At 41.2% G+C, this 9,953-nt stretch overlaps 1 long non-coding RNA gene across 1 annotated transcript; it reads right to left on the reverse strand.

Moving 5' to 3' along the window:
- Positions 1–172: 172 nt before the first annotated feature.
- LOC127551445 (uncharacterized) lies at positions 173–6,759 on the reverse strand. The gene is made up of 2 exons (XR_007951090.1): positions 2,357–6,759; positions 173–973 (listed from the first exon to the last, which is right to left on the reverse strand). It is a non-coding gene; the product is annotated as an uncharacterized LOC127551445 (long non-coding RNA).
- Between the last annotated feature and the right edge of the window lie 3,194 nt (positions 6,760–9,953).

The following is a 9,953-nucleotide window of genomic DNA, read 5'->3' on the forward strand; positions in this document are numbered from 1 at the left end:
CCCAGCATGACCACTTAGCACCCATGCTTCATTATTTGTACTGATTTGAAATATTTCAAATAATGAAATATTTCATTATTTGCTGATATAGCAAATGATGTGATTCCAGGTGATGGGCTTTAGGAGAAAACAAATGTTGGAGTTCGGTTAGGTAAAGAATTCACATTGGCCATTTTCTTTGGCAAAGAGTAGGTTTATTGAAGAGAAGAAGTTACAGATAAAATGAAGAGATACAACAGACCATCAAGAATGGTAAATATGAAATAGAGTGGGAGAGTACATAGTTTTAATAATTAATGATGGAAAGGAAAGTTCCCTAGTAGAACTTACAATTAGTCAAGAGAAAGGAAAGACCCCATAAGGTTGGAGTGTGTCCTTAGCTGGCAGGCTAAATCCTAAAAGAGATTTAGCACCTAAGAGTTAGTTAGCCATAAAGAGAAGTGGGATCCGAAAGGAGAGACACCATAAGGCTTAGATGGGTTAGGAGAGACTCCATGACACAGAGGAGAGGGACAAGGGGAAAGACACCAAGAGACAGTGTCGTGGCAGACTGATCCAAAGGAGGTTCAGCAAAGATGGCATGGGCAATAAGCAGATTTATGGGGAAGATTTAATCTCAGGGACATGCCTGGGATTTCATGACATCAAAGTGAGGTTGCCCATGACCCCCCAAAAAGTTCAGGGGCTTAACATAACTTGGATTTCTTGGTTGGACACAGCAAGGTGGGACCAACTGCTCTCTATCAGAGCCTTTTTCCTGCCTGCCCGAGGGAACAATTCCATCATTGCTCCAGTTTCTCTCCGTACCTAACTATCTAGGACCTCAAAGAACCATTAGTAAAACTGAAGGGATGGAAATCCAGGGTCTTTCTCTGATCAGATCAAATTCTTCTCCCTTTAGTTTGAATTCATTCTTCAAAAATCACAAAGTGACCACTAGAGGGAGCACACGTGCAATTATGCTTAAACCCATCTGAAAGAGAAATAAGTAGTTATTTCCTGTGGATGGATACAAAATTATTAGCTACATCAAGTTTTATTAAACAGTGCTTAGTAACACTAGGGAACATCATGGCAGCACTGGACCACCCCTCTTGTGCTTGCATAAATGAGCTGGGAATGAGATAAACAGAAACATGGCCCCCCCATCCCCAAAGTGGAAGCTTTTTACAAAGGCCTGACCAGTTCAGGAATGGAGAAGGGTCAAGGGGGAAAAAAAAGTTTGGCTGGATTCTCAAGCAACATAACCCTGGAACTAGGTCTTATGAATCAACTTTCATTTGTTAACATGAAGAACAGTGACTGTGGAGGGTAAGAAACTTTATCCTCCTTTCACAAAGCCCAGGCAAAGGAAAGCTTAATCTAATCAAAGTCTTTCTACCATAACCTTTTGCCAAGTTGCAATTTAACAGGCCTCACCCAGCAAAACAGTTTCCTTTACATTCTTTCCTCATCTTTCCTGTCCCTTTTATCTAAAGGGTGAGATTCCTGGCCTAGTAGTGGAACTGATATTCACCTTTGGCTCTTCATGATTTCCAGCAGATGAAACAAACAGACAGACAGAGACAGAAACATAGAGAGAGAGAGAGAGAGAGAGAGAGAGAGAGAGAGAGAGAGAGAGAGAGAGAGAGAGACAGAAAGAGAGAGAGAGAGACAGAGAGAGAGAGAGAGAGAGAGAGAGAGAGAGAGAGAGAGAGAGAGAGAGAGAGAGAGAGAGAGACACCACCTGTTTTGCTGGAACATAATCACTTTATAAACACAGAGGTCACATTCTTTGGAAGAAATGGGAGGAGAGGGAAACACTAGCCTTTGGGGATTTTTAATCTTAACCTTGGGTATCTTGCTAAGAGTGGCCTGACTGCTGTGTTAAGAATAGTGATTACTGGAACATTACTGAATTGCTATGGCGTGGACAGTTTAAAATACAGGATTTCCTTTGAGCAAAATATGGAAAGTACATGCATGTGCATGTATATTCTATGCTATTCTTGCCTCTCTCTTATCCAAAATAAACTCTTTGCTAAGTTTTCCCTCAATTGCTCTCATTTTAAAAACTGAAAATTGACCTAGATTTGGAAAACAAACCAATAATAAATAGATCTATCTGGTACAATCTCTGCAACTGACATTCTTCTGACTCTGGGGCCTCTACATCCAAGTGGCTTCTTAATTTCTCCCAGATGGATCTTTTTGATTGGGACAAGCAATGGCTTTTAACAAACATCATGCAAAGCAGCGTAATCCCTGTGCACAGGCTCATAAAATCATTGATTTCAAGCTAGAGAGGACCTCAAAGGACATCACGTCCAATCCCCTCATTTTACAGCTGATGAATCCGAGTCCCAAAGTAACTTACCCAAAGGTCAACTTGGTGGAAAGCTGGAAGACCAAGAAGAGAATCTGGAGCTTCTGAGTAAGGCCAGTACTCAGACATCAGGCGTGACATTGCTGAAAATAAGTAAGTCATTCACAGTTTTTCACTATACAATATTGCTGTTACTGTGTACAATGCTTTCCTGGTTCTGTTCACTTCATTATCCATCAGTTCATCTAAGTCTTTCCAAGTTTTTCCGAAATCATCTTGTTTGTCATTTCTCATAGCACAGTATCCTATTTATAGCACAATGATCATACTCCACAGCTTGTTTAGCCATCCCCAATTGACAGGCATCTCTCTGATTTCCCATTTTTTTGCCACCACAAATTTGTTTTTGTACAAATGAGTTTTTTCCCCCTTTGGGGATGTCTTTGGGATATAGATCTAGCAATGATATTGCTGGATCAAAGGGCCATGCAGTTTGATAGATCTCCAGGCATAGTTCCAAACTGCTCTCCAGAATCAACCTTCTCGTTTTAAATGAGGAAACTGGGATCCAAAGAGGTTGTGATTTAACCAGGCTCACAAATCTGAGTCTGAATGAATGATATTCACAGCACAAAGTGGCTTATGGGTCATGAGACAACTCCAGCTAGCCAACCACGAGGTGGAAAAACCAAATTGACTTCACAGATCATATTTAAGGAGAAGAGGCACATTTTCTGAGCCTTTAAAAGCCAGCCACAGCCTGAGTGGGTAGCAGCACCTGTAACTTCCCTAACTTTAAGGATTTTCCAGCTGAAACAATTGTGTCACCGTGGGAGGTGCAATACACTCACAAAGGACTGTTGCACCGTGTACCAAACACTTGCAAGGTCCCAGACAAGGCAGTCATTCAGCACAACACTACATGAGCTACTTAGGGCAGTCACTGGAAATAATCTCTTAGAAAACACGGGACTTTGTTGCTAAATAATCTATACTTTCCCCCATTGATTGCGAGTCCCTGAAAATTACACCAGGTTCAAGACATGTTTGTGTTAACATCTGCTTTAGATTATAACTCATAAGTCCCCAGGCGTTTGTTTTTTTTAACCTAACCAATCAGAAAACATTAGTTCAAAGCAGAAGAACATTTAAACAGCATAGCAAAGTAGATGACAGGCAAATCCCATTTCTCACCATTCCAAGGATCCACACTCCCAAAGATTGCCACAGGACACAACTTCCTCCCCCTGTCCTCCACCCCCGTGAGACTCCAGTGCCTTTCCCCATCCTGTTGCCTTTTTGTACTATGGAAAAGAGCCCCAGGCCATTTATAGGGAGTTGTACCAGCTCCTCAAAAACTTTCTACCTTCTCTTCTTGGCATAGGGAACAGGGACTAGGAATGACAAAAACAAACAATGGGAGTCGCTTTCCAGGAACTACAAAGTCCTGAGGGCTGCGGTGTGGCCCCTGGTGACTAATATCCTACTAAGGAGGAAGCCTCCTCCTACTGGCCCAGGCCATCTGCAGTGAAGGAAAGAGCCTCCCAAAGGGCAAAATCAGCTCCTCATTTCCTTCCCCTGGCACCAACTGTTGCTTCTATTACCCTGTCCTTTTACCACCAGTCTTGGTAGGATACAGGTATGGGGGCCATTCCCCTTCTATAGAAGATAAAGAGATTTGTTCAAGTGCTTTATAGGGAAGGTACATTGGAAGAGAAGCTCCTTTCCTGTAAAGGGCCTTTTCACTTGCTGTGTTTGGATCCCTAGCACCTTGCTGATACCTGGCTTCTTCTGGCATGGCCTCCTTCCAAGCCTCCAGGCTCAGCCAACCCTCTATCACAGAGCCCTGGCCCAGCACGGTCTCCCTCTGAGCAGGTCTCTCAGTCTCAAAGCAATGTGGAGAAAGTCGTCTTCAGTGCAGAGCATGGAGCAAGGCCAGGGAGGCACAGACTCTATATAGTCTAGAAAATACATAGAGTCTGGCCTACCTTGTCCTGCTCCATGGAACCACCTGGGGAAGCATATGACAACACAGGGTTGTAAGGTTCAAATGGGCCTGGTCACTCAATTCCACTTTTTGCTGCTTCTAGGTAGGCTTCACCCGGAGGCTGACAAACTGGCACAAGGTTCTGTCGCACACAGTGAAACTGCTCAGTCACCACGCATCTCTTGCAAGTTTATAAATTTCTTAGTTAGAACCAACTAAAACGTGCAAAAATGACAGATCACAATGAGCTGGTGTTGGGTTTGGAATCGGAGATCCGAGTCCAAATCAGCCTTCAGACACTTCCTAGTTGTTTGACCCTGGCCAAGTCACTCAATTGCTGTCTGTCTCAGTTTCCTCACCTGGAGGGCAGAATAATCACATCTTCAACGGGCCAGGGTCTATGTCAAGGACTTAACGAGTAACTCATCTGATCCTCACAACAATATTGTAAGGTAGATCACTCTTATTCCCATGATAACTCTCTGAAGCAGGTCACTTAAGGTTCAGTATCCCCATTTATGGATGAGAAAATTGAGGCTCTAAGAGGTTTAATACTTGCCCAACATCATATGGCTATTCCATTCCAGGCCAAGATTTGAAAGAGTGACTCCAGGTCTTCAGCTCATTCTTTTCATACTTCATGTAATTCCTCTTCTCTGCCTTCAGAAAATTTGCAGAATGGCAGGCATTGTCTCCCACTCCGAGAACTTCCCTTGCTCCTGGATAAACATCACTAAACAGCACCTCCAGTATTGTATTTGTCAAGCCTTTAAAAACTTTCTCACTTGGACACTAGCCAGAATTCTCTACCTCTCTCAAATTATGAGATCCCAAACAGGATATTGCCTTAAATAATAAACTAATAATTCTTCAAGTAATTTAACCAGAAAGAAAGTTTTAAAGGGACAGCACAAAATGTTCTTTTAAAGAAACTCCTAAGAGGCAGCTAGATGGTACAATAGATATGGCACTGACCCTGGAGTGGAGAGGACCCAAGTTCAAATCTGGCCTCAAACCCTTAACATTTATTAGCTATGTGACTCTGGGCAAGTCACTTAACCTCAACTGCCTGAAAAAAGAAAAAGAAATGGAAGAATTAACTTCTATACCAGGAAGCAAGGAGAGTACCAGAAAACCATACAGGTAGTGTGTACTTTGTAGGCATCTGGACAGCAGCAAGGTGTTCTTGGGGATTTGCTTTGTTTGTAGGGAAACTTACTGTCCCTCAGAACATTCAGGGAAGTGGGGGAGAAAGAGGAAGGAGAGGGAGCCAGAGACAGAGAGACAGAGGCAGAGACAGACCTAATAAGACATACACACACACATTCTCCTCCAAAGAGTATCAGGACCTCCTGAATTTTCTCGAGTGACGAATATTCAAAAGAGAAGCTGCCTGCAAGTCACATCCTGACAGTGATGCCCAAATTTCCCCTTAATGAAGTTTCTGGACTATGTAGTCAAGAAGTTTACAGAACAAATGCTTGGCCATGAATGGTAATCGTTCTAACTGGAGCTTTGCGTGGTTGAGATGGGCCACAAGACTCATGTTGGATTTTTAAATGCAGTCTCTTGCCTTCTGGAAGGATCCCTTCCCACCAGTGTTTCCAGTGCGTGCATCTGTGGTCCACAGCAGACAGGCCTTCTAGCCCTTCTGCTTGTGAGACCACCCTGTGGAGAATCTCAGCGAGATTTTCTTCTCTATTCATACTTGTTTTTAAAAAGTAAAAATAAGACACTTTGCAATTTGTTTAAGAAGTAAAAATCCACGACTTTCAGAATACAGTAATGTAGTAAAACTTAGTCTCTTAAAAAAAAAAAAAAAAACCAGCAATACCCCAGCAATTTTCCCTATCAGCACCAGATGAAAAGGCGTGTCAGTGCCACCTGACAGCATGTGGCCTTTTTTCCTCTTGATTTTCCATGAGTTCATCTGCTCTTTCCCTAATGTTTGGCTTCACAGCACTTTGCATTATTATCTTATTACCCTATTTAGGGAGAAGCTCAAGAAGCTAAAAAGAGATCTCTCTCACTAGTTGTTCACCCACAAGCCCACTCTGCTTAGAAATCTAAGAACCTAAATCTACATCCACAAAGGACTACAGGGGGTAGGTCATCTAGTCCAAACTTTTCATTTTATAAACGAATAAACTGAGACCCACATTGAGGGATTCAGACCTGGCCTCCATATTAACTTGCGTTCATCTACTAGACGTTTACAATGTTATCTTTTTGTGCCTTGCCTCCTGCAATATTCCCAGAAGGACTGTTCTACCTCCTCCCAACTGTAGGGCTATTTCAGAAAGGCTCCTTCCTCACTAACTTTCAGATAGTCATTACTTTGGCATCATTACCATTTTGGAAAAGGTTAAAACTCATGACTTCAAGCAAGAAAATAACTCCTTATTAATCCTCATCAATTTTCCTATCTTAGTGGAGGAAGCTTTTGAAATGAACATGTCTCACTTTCCAACTTACCTGAAAATAGTTTGCAATGGCATCCCATTTTTCATTGAGAAATTAATCAAACCCCTTCTCTCTCATAAGCACAAGACCAAAAGAAAACAATTCTTCAGGCCCGATGTCACTTCTTCACTTAAGGCCCTTTGTGATCGTCATTTCCAAGCTGTTGTAAGCATCTAAGAAAATAGTGAACAGGAATATCTATTCATCACAAACAAATATGGTGAGGTCCATTCTTTGGCAACTTTTATTAAACTTTCAAATAAAAAGAAATCACAGAAAAAAAAAAAAAAACAGTAGGGTAGAAAGAAAAAAAGTTTTAAGATCCAGGAGCTTACTGACCAGAAAGCACAAGGCATCATTATGTCCCACTTGCTCCCAATACTACTTACCTTTAGACCAAGACTACGACTTTCCAACTCTTGGGTTCAAGGGAATTGCTACTTAACAATAATTTGATTTTGTTTTGTCTGAGGTATGGGGGAAACGGATCTCAGCTTTAGAAGGCTTGGGCTCAATGATTATGATTTCCAGGTTACAAATGCTGTTCTTGTGTCCTTTTATAGTTCTTTCTTTGAAGAGAAAAATAAGAAAAGTGCTTATAATAGACAGAACACCAGACAGAAAGTTAGCAAGTATGAATTCTAGGTAGCCCCTTACTTGTTATGACTAACTTAAGCAAGTTTCCATGTCCCTGAAGATGAAAACAAATCAATCAGAATCTGTGAATATTCGATCCAACCCTCCCAGCTCATAATTAACAACAACTTTGAAGGAACTGTATAGTATTTCGGGGAAAGGGTAGGAAAAAAGGTGGCAGTTATTATTTCAGGAAAAGAGCAAGTAAATATGGATGTGGCTCAGGGGTAACTACTCAGAACTTTATTACTTGGACTTTAATTTTATGCCTATTCACACACTGCATCCTATTTTATTCTCATTGTCCAGTTCACTGCTTAAGGTTAGAGATCCTTAAGGGAAGGAACTTTCTTTTGCCTTTCTTTGTATCCTCAGGGCTCAGTACAATACCTGGCACACAGTAGACTCTTAGTAAATATAAAATGTAGAAAAAAGAAAAACCACTAAAGACTATAGAAGACTAAGGACTAAGAATTCAAGCCACCCAATTATGCACATTGTATGAGATTCACAAAATAGTTTCAGGTTAAATTCTTATTTCAGCAAATTTTTCAAAATCATATCAAGACATCATAGTTCAGTTGACAGGGGGATTTATTAAGAAAAGATTTTTATGTGCAACTGGTAAAACAAGGTAGACGCATATGATTGATTTAAAAAACAAATAATACTTAAGCTATACCCAACAGAATGCCCAAACTTTTTTATTGATAAGAAAGTTCATTACTGTTTAGTCTCACTTCATAGTTCCTTCTCCATTTAAAAACTATTGCTAGTAGAATGATTTTGTAATCAATAGAATTATGTTTTCCCACTCTTGTGCAGGTCAAATTAAGTCATCTTCATTGATTGATTCCTACATGGTACCTTCAACTTCTTCCGGATCATTAGTGGATCATCAGGATGGTGTGCCAACTTTAACACAATGCCTGGCATGCAGTAGATGCTTAATAAATGTTTATTGATTGATTGACTTGCCAGAATGGATTGGTAAATTACTTACCTTTATATATCTTTATGCCTAAGTTTCAAATTTTAAAAAAATATAAAATCTGAGGTTACTATGCTGTTTGAACCTCTGAAGACAGTGAAATCCTAAATATGGCTCCTCTTATCCAATTGGTTCCATGTTTCTGAAGTTAAAGAAAGATGAATTAAAGTTTCTGTTCCTACTTTAAACTGAGATAAGTAAGGGTATTCCTGATATGTGGAATAAACAGTATGGAAGTTTCCTGGAAGTCATTTGGCAAACATGAAATAAGTCTGAATACAGATGCACTACAAAGAGCGCGATAAGCTAATTTTGTTTGAATCTATACCTTTATTGCTGTAGGGAGCCCTCAATAAAGCAACCCTCTCTAGCAATGCAGATTGGCAAATGTTCTAACTTAGTGTCTTAGAGAGTCGCTAGTACAATAAATTGTACAATAAATTGCCCAAAGTGCAATAAGTGGTTAAGTCACTTGCCCACGGTCACACCGCCATCCTGTGTGAAAGACAGGATTTGAATTCGCTGGTCCCTTTTCCATTCCCACTCCTCTGTTTCTCCACAACATACCTGTCCCCTGCTTGGTCACACTTTACAAGGTCAGACGTAAATATGGGAGCAATTGGGTAGCCTTAGCTTCACATTGGCTATTCTCTTAATCTAATTGGTTTCCAGATAAAGACCAATTATGTACACCTATGATTCAATTCCAAACTACAAAATAAGTTTCTCCTAAGGATCAAAAATTGGCCAAAGTTTATGGCCAAAAGTATGCGTATTTGGTCCCCAAAGCCTATCAAAGGCCTGTACCATGTTTCTAGAAGGCAGGTGGTACCCCACTGATGCTGGGACTTCATGCAAGAGTTTGCTGCAGGAACAGCGGTAAGTACTCTTCTTCCAGGCAGATGTCGGCATGTTCAGGATGCAATCACCTCCCTTTTCAGGAGGCCATCAGTGGCTGCCAGGAAGAAGAGCTGGCGTGAAGGGCATTCTGCTCAGCCATCTTTCCTGCCTAAAATCACAGAAATCGTTTCTGGGGTTCAAGCCTCTGATTTCATTGTTGTAGGAAACTCCCATTAAGGAAATTCCTTGTACCTGTGTTAACAGGCAAAGGTTCCCTAAAAGAGAGTGGAAGAAAGTTGCCTGGGGGCACTCAGAAGGAAAGTGGCTCACTGGGCGTTAGACAGCAACTCCAAGAATGGTTTTCTTTCCACTATGTGACACTGCCTTTCACTTGCTAGTACAGACCTCACTGGATCTTCCAAATGCCCAATGGAACAACTTCTAGCCTCTGACACGCAAGCTTTGGCTAAAAGAACCGGATGGGGCAGTGGTCTGCCAGTAGACAGGCTAATGGTGAGCCCACTTCCCATTCTCCCATGCGGGAGTCATCGCAACAATATTCCATCCTGGACTTTCCTTGAAGAAAAACATGTGAATGAATACAAAGGTGCCTCCTCCGTCTGATCTAAGAATACTCATATATGTGATTACTATCACGTAAGGAATCTTTTTTATCTTCAAAAGCAACCACAGTGAGACCTAAGAAAGAAACTGATTCAATTAAAGCCTCA

This window comes from Antechinus flavipes, chromosome 1, assembly GCF_016432865.1.
Source record: "Antechinus flavipes isolate AdamAnt ecotype Samford, QLD, Australia chromosome 1, AdamAnt_v2, whole genome shotgun sequence".
Taxonomy (NCBI): Eukaryota; Metazoa; Chordata; class Mammalia; order Dasyuromorphia; family Dasyuridae; genus Antechinus; species Antechinus flavipes.